The sequence below is a fragment of the Podarcis liolepis genome (assembly GCF_965112155.1).
Source record: "Podarcis liolepis genome assembly, chromosome: 9".
NCBI lineage: Eukaryota > Metazoa > Chordata > Lepidosauria > Squamata > Lacertidae > Podarcis > Podarcis liolepis.
Window position 1 is genome coordinate 45,059,192 of NC_139564.1, and position 14,532 is coordinate 45,073,723.

A 14,532-nucleotide genomic window follows, 5' to 3' on the forward strand; every position below is an offset into this window, starting at 1 on the left:
ATGCACGTATGCAGTATCGCGCACAGATGTCTCTTCTGCCTTCCATATCAAGATGGCAAAAGTTGCTGGATGCATTTTGAATTGCAGCTGTTCAATAAGAAGCACAACCAGATCCATTGTGGGAATGAGCATTCTCTTAAACATCGCTTTTGTTTTTGTTTTTTATGGAAACTCTTTTGGTCATTTTTGAGTGGGCGAAGGAGGAACATTCAGCCCCAATACTTGGACACAACCACAGTTATGAAGTGTCAAATGGCCATCAGAACCAGGACAGTGTGTGTCCTGCAACTAAGGTGGCCATGTGTCCTATGCTTCAAAAAGACAGTGCTCTGTTTGAAGGAGTCTTCTCTTTGAAGGACTGCCTGGTCCAGGTCTAGTTTTAAGCTAACCATAAGAAGGGAGAGCAGGAACCTTGGAAGTTGCCCATCAACACTGAGCACCTTGACAGCAGACTAAGCAGGCATGCAGGTCACTTGGTTGCAATCTTACCCACTATGGTGAGATTTACTCTTATTTAAATTACAAATTATAGAATTTTTCCTAAATTTTTATCTATGTAAATAATCAAATCTATACAAATCTATATACTCTTTTTTTGGGATGGTATCCTCTTTTTGTAAGCATCCATCCTACCTAGAACATTTCCTGTAATGTACAGTCATACCTTCCTTTTGGAACAGCTTAGTTCCCGAACGTTTTGGCTCCCAAACGCTACAAACCCAGAAGTGACTGTTCGGTTTGTGAACTATTTTTGGAAGCCGAACATCCCGACGGGGCTTCTGTGGCTTCCGATTGGCTGCAGGAACTTCCTGCAGTCAATCAGAAGCCGCACTTTGGTTTTCGAATGTCTTGGAAGTCGAACGGATTTTGTTCAACTTCCAAGGTACGACTGTATTTTCAATACATATGGGAATCTCTAGGCAGACAAATCTTGAGGAATATGTGTCAGAATTAAATTCTTTATTGCATCCCCTAAAACATAGGACTTGCTAAGCCTTGTCTTGTCTGTAGTCACATTCACAAAGACTTAAAGGTTCAGTAAAATGCCCGCGTGACTATAAGCAAATGTGAAAAGCAGGGTGTATGAAACAAAGTTCAGCTTTCTCTGTCATTTGAGTGTTGCATGTCTTAGGAAACATTTCTCTAGCAATTGTCTCATCTTAAATGATTAGTGCCATACCAACTCCACCCCCAGAAATATGTGGGAGGGTTATACTTTGCCTAGACAAGTAGACCAGCCCTTAAATATCTAACTGTACAGTGGTACCTCGAGTTACAAATGCTTCAGGTTACAAACTCCGCTAACCTGGAAGAGTTACCTCAAGCTGAGAACTTTGCCCCAGGATGAGAACGAAAATCGTGTGCCGGCGGTGCAGTGGCAGCAAGAGGCCCCATTAGCAAAAGCATGCCTCTAGTTAAGAACAGTTTCAGGTTAAGAACGGACCTCCGGAATGAATTAAGTTCGTAACTAGAGGTACCACTGTTCTTTAAGATGCTTCCTTCAATTTAGTTCCACTGAGAAATATTTTTAAAGGCCTTACACTGTTTACGTCGGAAGCTCAGCCCCCACCCCAATTCATCTTTCTCTTATTTCAGTTTTATAGCATATTGAAACTGCGGCACAAAAAGGGATCTTAAAGGCACAGAATAGAAGTATCTATTAAAGAGGAAGGCTGCTGTCCTAAATGCACTTTAACTCTAATGGAACTTGGAGGAACTTGCTCCTCTGGTCGGTACTGTTAATATGTTGTAAAATAGCATGCATAAACTGCAACAAGAGATTAAAAGCAAAAAGTTTGTGGGAATGTGTTTAGGCTGTTTCCCCCAAACTCTGTCTCTCTCACACATTTTTTGATCAGAGCAACAAAACTGTGTAACAAGAAAAACGCATGCTTTGTGCTCACTTCAGTGTCTGCAGTGGAGCAAAACTTTCCAAACAGCTGAAAACTCCCTGTTGCCCCGGCTGATTTCCAAAAGGAAAGGGACTCCATAAATGGGCATAACTGCTGTGGGATTGGTTTGCGAGCTACAAAGGAGGCTGAGTCAGAGTGACCTGCTTGAAGCCAGACAGTATGTATGAAAGGGGGGGAGGACTGGAGGCCGTATGGATGGAGGGGAGGCAGGCAGCTCGCTTCCCCAGAATGTTTGAACAAGACAAAGAACAGTTCCAGCAACCAAATAAGGAAGTTGGAGCCCTGGTATTTCACAATACAAGCATGTTAAGGTTTTTGGAAAAGCTGGGAGAGAGGGAATACGTTCTTGTGTAGCAAAGTGTAGGAAACCCATCCATCTTTATCCCTGTTAAATCCACTGTCAGCAACTCTGACAAACTCAGAACTTTTGCACCACGTCTTAGTAGAGCTTTTCTTTGAAAGAAACAATAATGGGCAACTCTTCCCTTGAAAACTGAAGGGCGATCGTACATGCTCCCTCCTCCGAGATATCAGTTAGGTTGAAAATGTTTAATCAAATCAGTTGACAGCTTGCAGTTCTGTGATTTATTTATTTTTAGTCTATTTTTAATATTGAAAATGCTTGTAGTATTCTGAAAACTGTGGCCCTCCTCTGTTTTGCAATAGGATGAGGGCTATGTCAACAACTGCCTGGGCCCATTTTCATTGTGCTTAGATGTTATAGCAAATATGAAAGATGGCAATGGGTAATTATTTAAATAATAATAATCGGAGATTCCCAACATTGCAGTTCTAAAGACTATTCTCTCGGGGGGGGGGGGGACTATACCCTTTCCAAAAAGCCATCTTATCCCTTTCCCTATGTAGGATGGAGTGGGAGTGGGACAGGAAGTAATTCAGCAACGTTTCCTGTGTTGAGGCTCTGCACAAATACTGACCAGGTGCCCAGCTAATAGAAATGGCAAAGGAGAACCAGGGAGTGGGGAGGGGCTTGCCCCCTACATTTCTGGAAACTCTGCTCTAAAGCTGTGTGGCGGAAGTGTGATCTGGCTCAGCTGTTCTTTCTTTTGGTTGGTCGGCAGCCTGGCACACTATGCCCTGTAAACTTTATAAGGCATTCAAAACCAAGCAACAAAAATGCAAAAAAAAACCACCTTCCGTTGCCATTTTTGAAAGGTGGTAAATAGCTATAAATCCAGAAAATACTACAGTTGAAAAGTGATTAGCATGCACATTAGCATGCACACTGCTGCTGGAATATATTGCTAAATTCAAGGGGGAAAGGATAAGTCAGAAAAAAGTCAGCAACTTCTGGTTTCTTTTGTGTCTCATGCTTTCAACAACTGTGACTTATTGTAGGCTCCTTCTTTAAAGTTATGCTGGACCTGGTTATGTATGGAAGTAATAAAGGAAAAGAAGAGAGATCAGTAGAGCCTGGTTTAGGGTTGGGCTATGTTATTCCTTTTTCACCTACTACCTATTATATATACTGGCAGGTAGGTCCCATCTCTAGACTCTATTGATCTGCCATGGTATCTCCATGATTATTTGTTATGCATACTTTTAATTGCATTGTTAAAAGAATGTGCAATTATTTAAGCAATGTTTTTTTGCAAGGGAAATGGGTGCGGTCTGGAGGCAGTTGCAGAAAAAGTGTGTCACTCAGAACACCTGCATGAAGATCTTTTATTACTTTTAAATCGCTTCTCAAAGCCTATTATTTTCTGGGAAGTGTTTGGCTCAACCTCCTCCTTCCCATAGCTGTCAACATTTCCCTTTTCTAAAGGGAAATTCCCTTATTCCGAACAGGATTCCTCGCAAGAAAAGGGAAACGTTGACAGCTATGCTCCTTCCCCACTTGCTGCAGCTTTGGATAAACAACTTGAAACAGTTTCATTTTCTTTCCCTGTTTTCCCCTACCTCCATTTCCCTCCTCTTGCTCTCTTGCTTCCTCAGTATAGAAACTTTTAGGGCCTTTCCATACTTACCATTTATAGCAGAATAGTTGCTGTTTCTTTCTGTTGTTGTTGTTGGCATATTGCCACATGATGTCAGAATCATTCAGCTAGTACTCAGGAACAATATACTCAAAAATGTACTTTCTCTTATATTGCAAAAAAATAAATAAATCCGACTTCTGTGAAAGATACAGTACGGATCCTCAGTGTTTTAATTTGTGTGGCTTGTGTAGAAGCATCATCCTGGTTTCTGTGTGCAGGGTGGGTGTGGTTTGTGAGACATCTGTTTTATGCCACTTCCCCCTGACTGATCCTGGCTGTCAGTTTGCAAGCACATTTCAGAGCAGAGATGTGGCAGACAAAGGTAATGGCACTGTGTCAAAGTACTGCCCATCCTAGTGATTGTTATCTACAGACAAAATGTCATCACAGTAACCGAGTTGGCCATAGCTCAGGCAAACACACAGTTCCTCTTCTGATCTCCTATTCTCCCACGAAATACTAGGAATTAAATAACCCCCCCCCCCAAAAAAATGCTCTGAAAGAGCTGTCCTCATGCAGATGCTCATAATTCAAACGTTGTCTGCCTGGAGGAACACAAGGGTGCAATAGGAGTGTGACTGCAGGCTTGGAACTTGTCTCCATTCAGAAACCATCCACCATTAGTGTGGAAAGGAAAACCCCCACAGCCATTCTGTAATAATAGTGAGATATGGGCTAAATTCACTCTTTAAAACACCAACTAAATGGTAAGTGAGGAAAGGCCCATAGATTGTAACCCTCTCAACACAAGAACTTTTAAAGTGTCAGGCACACTGATGGTGATATAAAATTATAAATAATACTAATTAATAATGATAATAAAACCAGGTGTACATTAAATCTAGAGTAGGTAACTGGTACCTGATGGACCTACCATGAAAGCCCTAGCTTTTTAGGTAGTTCAGAATGTCAGCTTTCAGAAACTTTCTGTGCCCTTGTACTTAATATACGATGGCAAATACTTCCAGTATGGTTCTTGGAACAAACAAACAAACAAACAAACAATGCATAACTCCTTGAGTGAACTTCTTTAAAGAATCTTCATTGCCACGTTATTTTTGACCTTCACCCCCTTCATTCCTTTTCTGTAAAAGCAGAACTGTGAGATCAAAACAAGGAAATAAGAGGCCAGTCAGAATAGGAATGTCCATCACTGGGATCAACTGTCCACTTAGGCTCATAGCTTTGAGGTGTTCCTGAAATAATATTTTACCTTCTTGTGGCTCTCTTTTATTTTTTAGTTTGCTAAAATCTTCTACATCTCCTTTCGTTTTGAAAAGAAATACTGAGGTGATTCACCAACAAAACAACAACAACAAATACCACAATAAAACTACCTCAATAAAGTTAAAATACCAATCTCAGTAACCAGGAATGCCGAGAACCAGTCAGGGGAATTCCTAGGTAAGCAGATAAGCAGATAAGCTTTCAGTCATCAGTGGAAAAGTCCCACAGTCAGAGCTCACCTGATTTCCACAAGGAAATCATTCCACAGTGTGGATGACAAATTCTTTTTAAAAACCGTATTAGTATAGCCAGTATTCCTCATCTTCACGGCTATAACATAATTAAAGTAGCAGCCCTAGTTTTATCACTCTTGTACTATTTGTAATCAAGTTTGCAACCCATCACATTTTTCCCCCACAAGCAGTCAGAAAATATAGGTTGACAACACTGTGTCTGGCTATAATCTACAAGGTGACAATTGTAAAGCATAAAAAATGACTTTCTACCACTTGAAACACACTTTCTACAGCTGTAAATAACTTCTTCCTGGGTTGCATTGTGAGGACTACTTGAAAGGACAGCTACATGACTATTTTAGCAATTATGAATAATGCCAAAGTGAATGCAATTATTATTTTTAGCTAGAACATCGCTTCATCTGTTATGTGGACTATTCACATCTCTAGATTCCGGAATCATTTTCAATTTCAAAAGTAGCTTTGCACCCCTCTACTATAGATAATTGTATCACTTTGGAAAGGTGAATGATGGAGCAGCTTTCCAAGATTATTTCTATAATATATAAATGCCTTTCCAAGACTCTAGCTAAAGCTACAAAGAATGTTTCTGGTAGCAATATTTTTGTAAACTACTTTAGCTGTAATGTTTTTAGCATGACACAAGATTTTTTGTGTGTCTTTTAATAAAATTTGGATTTATTTCCAATTAAATAAAATGAAAATTGGGTGAGATTCGTATTCTAGAGTGGGTCTGATTCCATACTGCCGAAGGAGACGTGGATCAAGTAAATCTGCTCTGGGATGCAAATAACAAAACTCAATTGAAATCTTAAAAATAGGGTGGTGCAGTTCTGATTATCATATATTGACTTTCACAGCATAAGCAACCAAACCAGGAAACCTCTAATTTAGGGATGGGGAACCTGTGGTCCTCCAGATGTTGTTTGATTCCATTTCCCATGAGCTTTGGTCCTGTTTTGGCTGGGGTTGTACAACAACAACATCTGGCTGATCGAAGGTTCTTTATTCCTGCTCTAATTAAATCATTTCCAGTTTTGTCTGCAATGCAAAACTGGTTGCCAGGTTCAGAACAAGCCACATTTTGAAGTTGGTTTAATATCATGACTTGCTCTGAAGCTGGTAAAGCCAATGACTTTATTGGAGAGTTTCAGTTTTATTATGTATAATCAGTTTGGAAATAAAAGAACAGAGCGCATCATAAAACTAGCCTGAGAATAATAAAGGCAATAAAAAACCCAGGTGTATTTACACCCTTAGGATCAGTGATGTTATCTCACATAACATCACATAGTTTAAAACCAATTGATGATGGCAAATAGTTGACACTTGGAATTGAATTTAACCAGGTTGTAACTATGGCATCACATTGGTATCCATGGTGCCAGGAAACCAGCTGAGCCCAACTAAATTGTGCTCTATAATCCAATTGACCTTTGTTGAAGAAGGCACACTGCGTCAGAAACTGCGTGGTTTAATGGATTTTGTAATGTGATGCAAGCAGCAATGCCCTTCTGATATTGCGAAGGAATTTTCATTTCTGTCTTTTGTAATACCTACAATCAGTGTCTATTTACTCCGAAACAAATGATGAAAATACTTTTTATATCTTTATTCCAGGATATACAGCAAACATGAATTGTGAACTGTACAATTTTGGATTAGAATGTTCTGTATCATGCTGTTGTTGCCCCTTTTAAGATAACATTTAACTGCTTTTTTAAAAGTATACTTACAGTACATTCAGTCTCTGAGCAGTCAGTTACAGGTAGCTTCTGATCTCTTTTTAGGGAAGGAGGTTGAAAAGGTAGCTGCTGTAACGCTTCAGGTATAACTTGGATGTTGCCACCTTTCTTTACTGGGACTGAAATTTTCATTTCAGCTGACAGTGCTCTGCCAGAGACCAATGAATGAAAAAGTATTGCTGCTTCTAGAGAAAGATCACCAGTTTTTTTGTGAACACCTTTGGCTGTTCCTTTAGCAGCAGCTTGATGTGCAGATATTGTCAGGTGATATTGTTTATCTCCATGCTATGCAAACCTTCATCTGCCGAGTTTGACATATCAAGCTGTTAAGCCACAGGAGCAAGTTAGATTGTCTTTTTCCTGGCCAATCTCTTTCCAGAGACTGATGACGAAACATCATTTAGTGTTATTGACTGCGATGCTTTTACGATACTGCTTCAGGCCCTGGACAGGACATCTTCTGTGTTCTTCTGTGCTCTTTACAGAAAGATATCTGTGGTTATGGCTCATCGCTATATATCACTAGAATGTTTCCTGTGCGGTTTCTGCAGATGCTGGGTTTCAGCAGACAGCTGATAATATTGGGGGACTAGATTTGTGCAAACTGGCATCATTTGACCATGCGTCAACACTTCAGGGCCAGCCCACGAAGTTCTGGTGTTTGAAGCAAAACAAAAAGATGTCACTACCCGATGAAGCTGCATTGACAAAACTGAATCCCCCCACCGAACCTTACTCCACCACCGCCACCAAAAGGAAGCCAGAGAAGAGCAGGCAAAGGAGGAAGAGGTGGCAAGTGGTGTGATGTGATTCCAGGGACCCGTATCTGCCACCCCTCACAACTGTCCCCCAATCTGCTGCCTGAGGTGACTGCCTCACCGCAGCTCATGGGCAGGCTGACCCTGAGCGCTTCCTGTACCTTAGGGGCACCTTTGAATCTACAAAACCCTTAATGTTATGGGTCCAACATAACTGAGGAGTTTATATCAAGTCAGCAGTGCTTTTCCCCCTAGAAAAATAGGTGCCGGTACTCACTATGGTTACAGTAAGTGCCATACTTTTTAACAGTAACAAAAAAAGGAGGTGTTGGTACTTGAGTACCCCCTGGGTGGGGAAGCACTGCAAGTCAGACAAATGGTCCATGTAGCTCATCAGTACAGTCTGACTGTTGGTGGTTCTCCAGGGTATTCTCAACCCTAACTGAGAATGGAACGGAATGGAAGATGTCAGGATACCAAAGGACGTGCTCTACTGGGATCTGGCTTCAGACACTAAGCCCATTGGCAGACCAACTCTGTGTTACAAAGATGTCTGCAAACATGACATGAAGGCTGGCAACATCAACCCTCCATGTGGGAATCCCTTGCAGACGACAGCAGGGCTTGGAGACAGACAGACAGACAGACAGACAGACAGACAGACAGACAGGTTGTGTATCCACAGCAGTGACCAGAGGAAGAATGACCACTGGGAAGAGTGATGGGAAGAAGAAATGCCTGGTACATCTGCAGCGGCCCAGCCAGACACCTTCATCTGTCCCGGCTGCAGCAAAGCATGTCTCTCCTGTATCGGTCTCTACAGCCACAGCAGGCGCTACAACTCCCAACAGTTTGACTTCACCCCCAAAGGCACACTCCTCCATTGTTTCCCAAGACAGACGGATGTCAACAGCCAATCTGGCAGTGCCTGGGATTGAATCCGGGACCTTTTGCATGTTTCCCATTAAAGCTGTGACCTTTTCTCTAACGTGTTTGTGATAATCTCAAGAACAACCCAAAGCATCCTCTTGCTGTACACCTGCAAGGTTCAGAGAACTTGCTTTTTTTGGTTATCCCTCTACTCTGAATTTTTCTCTTCTGGACACTTACCAAAGGTTTAGTCTTGGTGTCTTTCAGAAGTACTTTAACTATTTTGAGTAGCTTTAGATTGTTAAGGTTAAGCCAATAAAGAGGGTGGGACTTCAATGCAGATGGAAGTTGTAGTTCTAGACATCTGGAGGGCACCAGGTTGGGTTTGGCTGCATATACTTTAGTGAGGCTGCTTTTAGGGTAAGTTATTTTGGTGACGGATGCATGAACATAGGAAAATCATTCATAGCGTTCTCTAACACTGGGATGGGCATAATACAGGCCGGTGAATCTACTTTGTTTTTGCTTTTCAACAGACCCTTGAGATCCTCCAACAGGGACAATGAGAAAAACAGTAGTCGGGGGGGGGGGTGAGCCACATTTAAATTCTGACACATTTTATTACAGCCCAATAATTTGTTTTCATTACTAGAAATGAGCTTAGAATCCATTCTTACAAAAACCCACTTTTCTCCCGAGCTGAAAGGGAAAGTTGGGTCATCCTTTTGTTACTGCTGATGCTTTAAAAAATAAATAAATAAATCATAAATCTATTCCAAAGCATCCAGAGATCTGCCTTCCAAAGCATCCAGAGATCTGTCAGTAGATTGAGATCTACCTTTGGCCTCTTCTTTGTGAGAGTCCCGTAGTGTACACTGTGACTGGCTTCGTAGCAAATATGCATAGATCTTATTTAATAATGGCTTAACTGCAGCACTATTTATTTATTTAAAAGCATTTATAAACTACTTAAGGGATGCGGGTGGCACTGTGGGTAAAACCACAGTGCCTAGGACTTGTCGATCGTATGGTCGGCGGTTCGAATCCCCGCGGCGGGATGAGCTCCTGCCTTTCGGTCCCAGCTCCTGCCCACCTAGCAGTTCGAAAGCACCCTTAAAGTGCAAGTAGATAAATAGGTACCGCTTTATAGCAGGAATGTAAATGGCGTTCCATGTGCTGCTCTGGTGCCGGCTCGCCAGAGCAGCGATGTCACACTGGCCACGTGACCCGGAAGTGTCTGCGGATGGCGCTGGCTCCTGGCCTCTAGAGTGAGATGAGCGCACAACCCTAGAGTCTGACAAGACTGGCCCATACAGGCAGGGGTATCTTTACCTTTACCTTTACCTTTACCTTTATAAACTACTTAATATTGGGGGGGGGGACAACAACCACCCTCTAAGTTAGTGTACAGGGGCAAAAAAGGCAACACAGTATTTCTCTGGAAAGCAAAGCAGTAATTCCCCATTCATTAAACTTATGCCATACATTTCCTTCCTGCCACTCTCTCCTCTTGGGGGAAAAAAAGTATTGTGACACCTAAGAAAATATAATCTCCATCCCGTGCCGCTGTAAGAACCTGTGGCAAAACTCTTTCAGACACTGCCATTTTAAAACGCACTAACACCACAAAACCCAGGCTGTTTCTTTCTCATGCTTGATTTATTAGAGATTTCTCTGTAATTTGTAATGGAAACAGACACAAAGGCACCGTGGAAAAGAGACTATTGCTAAAGCAGCCTGCTACTATCTGGACAGGAGCCCCTCATGGAGACGTTTAAAACATTCCAAAATCCTGCCTTCCTCTAAGGCGACCCTGAGAGAGCTTTAGCAGACTGTGGCGAAGGAAGAGGAGCCCAGAAGAAATGAAAGACCATGACAGTATTCTCCCTTTTCCGCCCCCGCTTTCAAACATTGCTTTTTAGCAACTGACTGCTTGGATTCCCGGGACCTTGGAGGGACTCTTATTGTGAAACTGCAAGAGCTAGCAAGCCTTAGTGAAGAATCACTGAGTCATGAAGTTGGTGTTCTCTCCTCTGACTAATCTGTATATATCATTGAGTACCTGCTCAACTCCACTTCAGTTCCCAAAGTGCTGGTTTTACTGCTGCAGCTGGTCTGCCTTACCGCTTCATGGAGAGACGTTCCACACTGGTGTGAACTAGACGCAGGAAAGGTAAGATGAGAGGGTTTCTGTGTAGCAGTTCTGTGCCTGCCTTTTGTGTATCAGGTAAGTAAATATGCTGAACAGGGAAGCTGTAGGATGGCTGATTTAATGCAGTTACGTACATAGAATCGTGTAACGTGATCATATATGTTAGCTAGTTGCACTGGGCTCTACTCTGGACCACTTCTTTCTGTGTATCTTCCTGTATTAGTTAATCTTTCTGTAATTGGAGACATGCTTTGGCAGCCCTGCTTTATTTGCAGTCTTTGGCATCACTTTAGTTTTTTCAAGTCCAGCTGGGATGCCAGTGTGGCAGCAGCTGTTTCAGTCTAGGTGCATGTGTGATTTCTCACACATAGGCAGGGTGTTTTTGGGGGGCGGGGGATGCAACTTTTTCTTTTTCCTTTTGCACTTTTAAGGAAGATTATTCTTTTCATTTTAAAGCAAAAATACCACTGGGGAAAGCAGAAAAGGTCAGGGTAAGCATACTTTCCAGCATAAACAAGTTTAAAAGTTTCAGTGAGGATAGTAAAACCCAAAACACAAAAAGGGATATGTGCAGTTTTGAATTGAGGCCAATCTTCCAAACCATCCCCTGATTTAACAAATATTACAGAAGTGTTTTGTCAAGTAAGTGGCCCATAACCTCAAGGCTATTTTTCTCATGCTTTTTCTCAAAGTGCAACAGGTCATTGGCAAACTTACGAAAGGATCCTTTTGGCAGTGTCGACTTGTGTACTCATGCTGTTGGTTTGTTTTTGTCAGATCTCTCAAACTGAGAGTTGAGAGAAATTGGTGGTGGTGGTACTCTTACAATAGCTTTGTAAATTGCAGAGCAACTGCCCCTGTGGGTTCCTTCTTCCTTTCTGTCTGTCCATCTTGCTGACTGCTGTAGACATTTGTTTAAATGGTCAAACTGGACACAAAGTACATGAAAGTTTCCTGGCAGCGGGCACCTAATTAAGAAGAATGCTGGGAAAAGTAAAACTTGACTCCCCCACCCACCCTCCTTTTTAAAATATAATGATGTGTTTACAGAAACTTGGAAAGCAAAGAGATACATTGGTTTTCAAAAAGAAACCAGTGGTTTGGGAACGTTTATATCTGTATTAGATGAAGTAATATGAAAAACTGCACTCTAAAAATAGGAATGGGGATGTCTGTGTTTTAATTTAGAAGGCGCATGGATGAAGCAACAAATATTCTTTGTGTAGTGCTAGCTTAGACCATGGTGTGGTTTAAACTAAGAAGCAAATTAAACTGTAGTATTGAGTGGGGGGGGGGTCTCTCTTATGGACATTATGGGAATGATTGCAGTACTATCATCTAACAAAGAATGCTTAAGAGCACACGTACACACGCACACACATTGCTGCATGATTTATGGACGGGGAGATGGGGAGGAGAATTGCGCTGTGTGGCTTACTGGCGTTTGGTCTTCCCTGATGGCCTCTGGGCAGATGAAAGAGCCTGTGATTAACTAGACAGATGCTAACCATGAAATGAGTAGGACGAGTAACTGATAGTGTCTGTAATGTACTTCATAAGGAAACCTTTATCTTTTGGCAAATCTCTTGACCTCAAGAAACTTGCCTAAAAGGTTTACTGAGTCATTGGCAATTGACCCTAAGCACGGAATGACTAAGAAAGTGTCCCCTTTATGTGTGATTGCATGTAAGTTTTTATAACTCAGGGGTATGTTTTTTTTACTGGCTGGAGTTGGCTTAGTATGAAAGACAAGAGATAATTTAATTTAGTCCAGTGACTTATCAATACTTCGATTATTATGAGAATTGTTGTTAGATGAAGAGACCATTAAAACAAATGTACATTGAGTTGCATTCCAATGCAATGGTACAGTCCTATACATGTCTACTCAGAAGTAAGCCCTTTTGAGTTCTCTTGAACTTAGTCTCCCATGTTTGTATAGGATTGCAGCCTAGCCACACTTTCGTTCCATTGGAATAATGGGATCTTAAATTAGCCCATGACTAAAGCATAGCTAATTTAGCCTGGATCTAATCCACCTAGAAATGCATTGCAGTGCCATATGACCTGGTTGCCAGAAAGTTTCTGCGAGAAACAGGAAATATTGGTAGCCACTGCTGTGGAAACGAACATGAAATATTATCTTGCGGCTGTTGCTTTTATTTAAATCAAGAAATAAAACTTTCAGTTTGGTTTGCTAATGCAAAATAAATGGCTAGTTCTAAAATCATTACAGATGGAAACTGAAGGTCTATGCAGACTTGCATCTACCAGTGAAGTTTGATTTAGAGATTTTAGTAAATGCAACACTCAATTATTGAATTGGCATATTTATCACAAGATTATACATTTCAGCAGCCAATATGCTGAATGGTTTGATGGATAGCTTGTTCATTGTGGTGTTGGAAAATCTAAAAGTGCAACCACATAAAAATGCGTATTACATCTAAAGTGTGTGCAGAAAGTAGCACCAGCAGCAACTGGAAAAGTGAAAGCTGTATGGGAAATCCCCTACCCAGTGATGAGTATGCCATTCAGATGTCTGATCGGAAAGTTTGGATGTTTGGAGTCTTATGTTTATAGACTACCTTTATGGAGAGGACTACAATATTATTATTACTGCCCCAGTAGAGCAAGACCTTGTCCTGCATTGCCACCCAGATAGTGAAGCCATGCAGAGCAAAGGCTCAGAGGAAAGTCTCAAACATATGGGGCTGGGTGATCTTGAAAAGTATTGAGTATTCTAGATCATTTATGGAATTAATAAATGTACTGTATTTTTCCATATATAAGACTTTATTTTCCCCCAATTTTTTAAAGTTTAAAATTGGGGGTTGTCTTATACACGGAATGATTAAAATATTTATTTCTTAATTTTAGGCTCAAAAAAATAGGGGTTATCTTATACATGGAAAAATACAGTATGCACATTTTGGGAAGTGTCTTGTAGACTGTAGAAAGCTGAATAGGATAAGCAGAACAATAACAAATATTTGCTCATTTTTGTTTTTAAATGACTGTACCTTAAAGATGTATAGTGGAACCTCGGTTTTTGAACGTCTCAGCTGCCGAAAGTTTCGGATGCTGAACGCCGAAAACCAGGAAGTGAATGCTTCCGTTTTCAAACATGCCTCGGAAGTTGAACGAATTCCAAGGCACATTTCTCAATTTTCACCATAGACTTTGCCAACAGTCCTCAGTTTTCAAACGTTTTGGAAATCGAATGGTCTTCTGGAACGGATTATGTTTGAAAACTGAGATTCTACTGTACTTGCACGTCCACTGACAGACTGGTACATCAGAAGTGAATTGTGCAAAATGGATATCAGTTGTACCTGCACTGCACCCAGTGACAAGTACCTGCTTTTCAGTTCAGCCTTTCAGCAGGCAACATTCATGGGAAATGGGCTGTACAGTTTCAAACTCCATCCATTATTTGTCCTACGATTAAACAAAGGGACATCAAAGATTTACTAAGTCTTACATTGGATTGCTACCAAAGAAACATCTAACTAGTTTCATTTTACAGCTAAGATTACTGAATCTTCATCTGTTGCATTATTCATATAGTGTTCAGAGGCATTTGAACTTTACATAGCTTAACTCCCTT

General features: G+C 41.2%; 1 protein-coding gene across 10 annotated transcripts in view; it reads left to right on the forward strand.

The window, feature by feature from the left end:
* The window catches only part of PALLD (palladin, cytoskeletal associated protein), a 210,439-nt gene that overhangs the window by 131,801 nt on the left and 64,106 nt on the right, over positions 1-14,532 (forward strand). Inside the window, exon 1 of one of the 10 annotated variants that reach the window (XM_083520212.1) lies at positions 10,370-10,943. The exons of 8 other annotated variants lie outside the window; for them this stretch is intronic. The gene's annotated coding sequence lies outside the window, so the exon portion shown is untranslated. Of the gene's footprint in view, positions 1-10,369; positions 10,944-14,532 lie in introns of those variants that run through there. One more of the 10 variants, XM_083520211.1, reaches the window with a different exon arrangement.